Below are 6,000 nucleotides of genomic sequence, written 5' to 3'. Positions count from 1 at the left end.
AGGGAAATTCTCCCTGTAGCTCTGAGTCTGTTGGTACAGGGAGTGGGTGAGTGGGGGTGGGGAAGGAGGAATGGGGAGAGAGGGAGGGAAGGGGAGGGCCCCAGCTGTTGGCTCTCTAGTGGATGCAGCAGGAACAAAGTAGGCTCTCCTAAGGTACTGGCTGGCAGGGAAGGTTTGCTGGGAGAGAAAGACTGTGGGTGAGGGTCTGCTTAAAGGTTTGTCTGTGCTTGGGGGTGCGGGTGGGCAGTGGAAGTGAGGTGAAAAGGCAAGAAGGCACACCCAGCTCTGGGTAGAGTTGCCTTGTGCGCAGATGTCCATAGCAAACTGAGTCAGGGCAGCCACACCCTGATGTCCAGGCTCTTGGGGAAGGCTGAAGGGCCCAAGGGGCCAGTTCTATAGGCACCCACCCGGGGAAAGACCATTGCTTGCAAGAAAGGAGGGCATTTGTGCCCAGGAACCAAACCTTAGAGGAAGGTTGCTGCAGGCAGGGCTTAGATCCCCAGAGAGGTCTCAGGAGTTAGGTTCAAAGGCGTCTCACCTGTAGATGCCACAGAGGATGGGTGAGATGAGGTCCAGGTTACCCAGAGGAGGGGGGACATTGGAACAAAGGTGGGCAGGAGGCCATGTGCCAGGCTACCCCCCAGGAGAAGGCTGGCCAGGCTGCCGTCAGTGTGAAGAACACAGGGCCCTGTGGTCCAGCAAGCTGGTTTTTTCCTGGACGTGGTGCAGCCAGGCAGCTCTCAGGGACACCGGTCGCTGGTAAATAAACACCAGCCGGTGCCAGCAACGCTCCAAAGAGTCTGGAATCTGAGGTGAGCAACGCTCTGCACCTGGGTGAGGAGTAACCAGGCCGCCTACCACGGGCATCAGGACACAGAATCCAGGGTTGGGGGGTGGGGTACGACATAGAACTGAGGTCTACCCTGGACCACTTTCCATGGTTGTCTTAATTACTTTTCAACTGCTGTGAGAAGACGCCGCGACCAAGAAGTAAGCATTCAATCGGGACTACTTTTAGAGGGTTAGTCTATGAACATGAGGGTAGGAAGCAGACATGCGTGGTGCTGGAGCCATAGCTGAGAGTTTTACACCTTTACAGGCAGGAGGCAGAGAGTGAGAGACGGGGCCTGGCCTGTCTTTGGAAACCTCAGAGCTCACCCCTGGTGACACACCTCCTCCCACAAGGCCACACCTCCCAATTCTTCCCAACAGTTCCACTCACTGGGGACCAAGCATTTAAATATATGAGCCTATGAGGCCCATTCTCAATCAAGCTACCACGGTGGTCTAGTTTCTGGAAATGAACCAGGAAGTGTGGCCGGAAATGACCAGCTCCCTAAGGTCCCCCTGTCTAAGGCTGGTGTCAACCCACTTGACCCCAAGGCTCTCTCTCTCTCATACTCACAGCAGAAAGCCTTGCTGCCTGCCCCCTGGTGGTCACCCAGGGATACTGCAGGGTCCCGCCAGGCTCCCTTGACAACCTTGAGGTTGGGGTAGGTGTGTGCTATCTGCTCAGGATAGGTTCCCAGATATAGTGTTGGCAATACAACTCAGAAAAAAAAGCAAGTTTCGCTGACAGACCCTGCAGACTTCCAACCCCCTGGATCATGAGGCAGGGGTGAGAATTAGAGGCTGGCCCTGTTTCAAGATGCTGAGGAGGTCATAATATCTGATGGGCAAGGAGGGCTACCTACTTCATTTCTAGTGTATTTTTATTTTGAGGGATGTAACTGCTATAGTGAACCCCAAGTGCTCCTCAGGCAGAGCCCAGTGCTCTCCATTACAGCACCCCTGTGACCTACACAGATAGCCAGAGCTTTTGAGTCAGGGGGCAAGGCAAAGGCAGCGCAGAGGAGGGGAAACTGTATTTGCTAAAAAAAAGGACACCTTTTCATCTGTGCCTCCAGCACATTAGCTACGCCAGCCTCCTCTTCATCCCCCTTTGGGCCCCTCCCATTTGCTGGGCCTCCTATTTGGGGCAGGGTAAGGGCTTGATGCACCTCTTGCAGAGGGCCCAAGTTTAAATCCCAGCATTCACACGGGGATGAGCTTGTTTTCCCAGCACTTGTGTTTGGTGGCTCTCAACCTTCTATATAATTATAGCTCCAGGGTATCCCAACAGCCTCTTCTGGCCTCCTAACATGCGTGTGTATACACACACACACACACACACACACACACACACACACACACACACACACACAAATAATCATAAGTAACCATTTTAAAATTGCCTTAGAAGTAACTGTAGAGTTGGCTCAACAGTTAAGAGCACTAGCTGCTTTTCCAGAAGACAGGGGTTCAATTCCCAGAACCCACACGGCAGCTCACAATCCTGTGTAAAGTCCAGTTCCAAAGGATCTGATGCCCTCTTCTGGCTTCTTTGGGTACTGCAAGCACATGCTAACACGCAGGCAAGACCCATCTATATAAAATAATAATAAAACATTTTTTTTTTAATTTGCCTTGGAATCTTCGGGGTGAAGGTGTGTTTTTTTTTAGACATGTGGGTCCCAGGACCCTTCACGCCCCACAGGAGATGCCATGCTTGTCAATAGCACTGAGCTCCACAGAGCAACAGCTGAGGCCTGCAGGATCAATAGCCAGGATGACAGCACTGTCAACACTGTCACATAGGGGAACTGCAGTACCTCACTGGGCACAGGTGGTGGCAGAGAGAGGGTCACCAAGTCATCATCAGGTACACAGCCTGCTCAGAGGTAAGCTGTAGTGAGAATTCTGGAATTTGGGTTTCTTTAAAACAAAAACAACAACAAACGAACAAACAAACAAACAAAAAACCCAACAACACAGAAATAGGGGCTGGAGAGATGGCTCAGAGGTTAAGAGCATTGGCTGCTCTTCCAAAGGTCCTGAGTTCAATTCCAAGCAACCACATGGTGACTCACAACCATCTATAATGAGAGCTGGTGCCCTCTTCTGGTGTGCAGGTGTTACATGCAGGCGCAACACTGTAGACATAATAAATAAATGTTTTTAAGAAGCACAGAAATATTATAAGGGTATGGTTTCGTTTTAATCCCAGGTGTGGGGATATGGGGTGATTTGCAACAGCTGACTATGATTTGCCTTGTGCTCTATCAGGGGTGTGGTTTGGCCAGCTGCAGATAGGTTATGCGATTATGTCACATTTGGAGTTCTGGGGACTTTTCAGAGGGTATATAAAGTGCTAGGGCCCCGAGAGGCTGAGTGTGGGGTGGACGTTGGTTGTTAATGGTCACAGTTTGTTGCAGTTTGTTAAGTAGTCATGTGCAAAGAGGAAACAACAGCGAGAAGAAATTAGGTACCCTGAAGATGAAGATCAATCTTGCCCCAAGGAACTCAACGCCCCTAATCAGCAGGAAGCAGCCGAACGATAATGTCCCCCCATGACTGTACTCAGAGTTCTTTTTCCTTTCCTCTCCTTTTTCTTCTCTCTTACCCCCTAGTGTTAGGGGGTAGAATGGGTGGAAGAGAAACAGTGGACGAAAGAAGAACCCACACACTAGCCAAGTCCAGCTACAGTAAGTGGCTGACTCTTGGTGAGGGGAGTTTCTTCCTACATTGTGCCTGTGTTAGCGGCCAGGGTGGGCCACCAATAGTCCAGAGGAAGGGACTGTGCCCCCTGGGCAGGTGCTATGACCTGGCTGGGTAGTGTGAAAGATGTCGTCAACCAACAGCGGCACACCTTGGGCTCCCTGGTTCTCAGTATCTTCAGCCATTACCAGCCCATTTGGTATCACCTGGTGGGAGCACCACACAAGGCAGACATCTGCTCACCTGCTCATCCTACGGCAGCTCCACTAGCCGACTGCCTACCTGCATCCACCCAGGAGGAGAGCAAGCCTCAGAGAAGGTCAGCACGTTGGTGGGGGGGGGGGGTCACAGATGTGGCAGTTGGGACTTGAAGTCAGGTTCGTTTGCTCCTGCTGTCTCCACCAGGACTGTTCTAGTTCACACGTGGGAATAGAGGCCACTGTTCGCTGAGGCTTTGTGGAAGCAGGTCTGTGGGTCAGATGGCTGTGTTGGATGGCGACTGATATGCTCAAGGGTGCTGAACAGGAAAGCAGCTGTGCCATGGTGAGCTGTTCACAGCATGTGAGTGACTTTAGGGCGATCCTCTACCCTTTTGAGTCAGGTCTCTTATAGCCCAGGCTGGCCCCTAAGCTCTCAGTGTAGCAGAGGCTGACCTTGAATTCCAGACTCTACTGTTTCCACCTCACCAAGCCTTCCTTTTGTTTATCTTTAGTGGGTCCACTGGGTGTATTGAGGCTGGAACCTCTTCCCCAGGGAACTGAGTCATTCATAAGTGGACAGGAGACATTATGGATGTAATAAGGCTGCTAGGGAGGGGTAGGCTGGGCCTCCGATCCACCTGTCCCCCATGGTCCCTCAAGCTCAGTGCCCAAAGTCTGATCTTAACCTTTGCAGGTTCAGAAACTCACCCTTCCCATCCATGACTGTGGAAATTTCCAATTGCTTTCTAGACCCACATGAGATGCTCTGCTACGTGGAGATCATTTGTTGGGGTTGACCTAGCTTCCCAGAAGAGCTACCCTGAGCATCTGGACACTTACACCCTGGCTGTGCCAGCTCTGGCTGAGCAGAGACAAGTCCCTTAGACAATGCACATGTACCCTGGGCAGGAAGTCACACTCTACTGGCTCCTCTCTGGGGACTGTTCTTGCTTGTGAGGTCTTCAGACTTTATGCTCAAGGAATGATGGAGCTTCCAGACCACCATGATGTCGTTTGTGTGTGTGTGTGTGTGTGTGTGTGTGTGTGTGTGTGTGTGTGTGTGTAGGGCCAGGGATAAAATATGGCAGTGTTCATCTGTTGCCTTGAAGCTTGTGCTGGCTGAGCACTCTGCTGCACACATCTGTGGGGCCAGGGAACCATGGGACTGGAAGAAGCAAGTTTGGAGCAGGAGCAGGGTCAAGTCATGTCCAACTCCGGAAATTTCATCTCCAGAGCAGCAGGAGTGCTCCGGACTTTCATGTCCCAGGGCATGTAGTACTGCGCCTCTCCACCTTTGCTTGCACTAGAGGAGGTCACATCGCCATAGCCTGGTTAAATTTCCGCTTTCCTTATAAGGTCATGTCCAGCAAGCACCTGGAATTCCTCCTTATGCAAATGAGGTATCCTCAGCACCCTGGCCCTGACCAATGATGTACACCCACCCTAATAGCCTCTATTTACCCCCAGAGGGTTTTTTTGTTTTTGTTTTTACTTTTTAAAATTTTTATTTTTTGGTTTTTTCGAGACAAGGTTTCTCTGTGTAGCCTTGATTATGCTGGACTCACTTTGTAGACCAGGCTGGCCTCGAACTCACAATGATTCGCCTGCCTCTCTCTCCCAAGTGCTGGGATTAAAGGTGTGTGCCACCACGCCCAGCTAACCCCCAGGATCTTAAAAAGCCTTTGTTTCCCCCAATTAAGTGAGTTGTCTCACGGAAGCCTGTCTCCCAAGAGTCTGTTCTTAATGCTCTCACTGCCACCTGAGGTCTCATCACCCTGAGCGATTCCTGCCTCACTCTCCCTCTTAGGCCACCGGTTGTGACTGCAGCAGTTATGAGTGGGGACACAGAGTGGGAACAAGACATATGCTGTCCTAAGACACCCCCACCACAGACACGTATGAATATATAGCACACACAGGCACATATATGGTGGCACACACTGTGGCAATGGAAACTTTACTCAGTTGGTCAGTTTCTAAATGATTAGCAGAGAGGCAGGGATGAAGGAACTTGGAACCATGGGAAGAGCCTGTCAGAGATGGAGAGTGGGAGGGGTCTTCTCCGCAGCCGCTTGGTCCCTCACACTTGAAACGCCGATCATAGATCATAGCTTGGAGTGTCCATAACAATCAGTTGGTGTGCTTAGGTGTCCAGGCCTGCCCTTGGGAATTCTAGGTCCTTAGTGGAGCATGAGAGATGCCAGTGCAGGTAGGCTACAGAGAGAGACTGGGGTTTCCCAAGGAGGCAGGGTTGAAGGAGCAC

Source organism: Acomys russatus, chromosome 16, assembly GCF_903995435.1.
Source record: "Acomys russatus chromosome 16, mAcoRus1.1, whole genome shotgun sequence".
Lineage (NCBI taxonomy): Eukaryota > Metazoa > Chordata > Mammalia > Rodentia > Muridae > Acomys > Acomys russatus.
Note: the sequence above shows the minus strand (reverse complement) of the source record.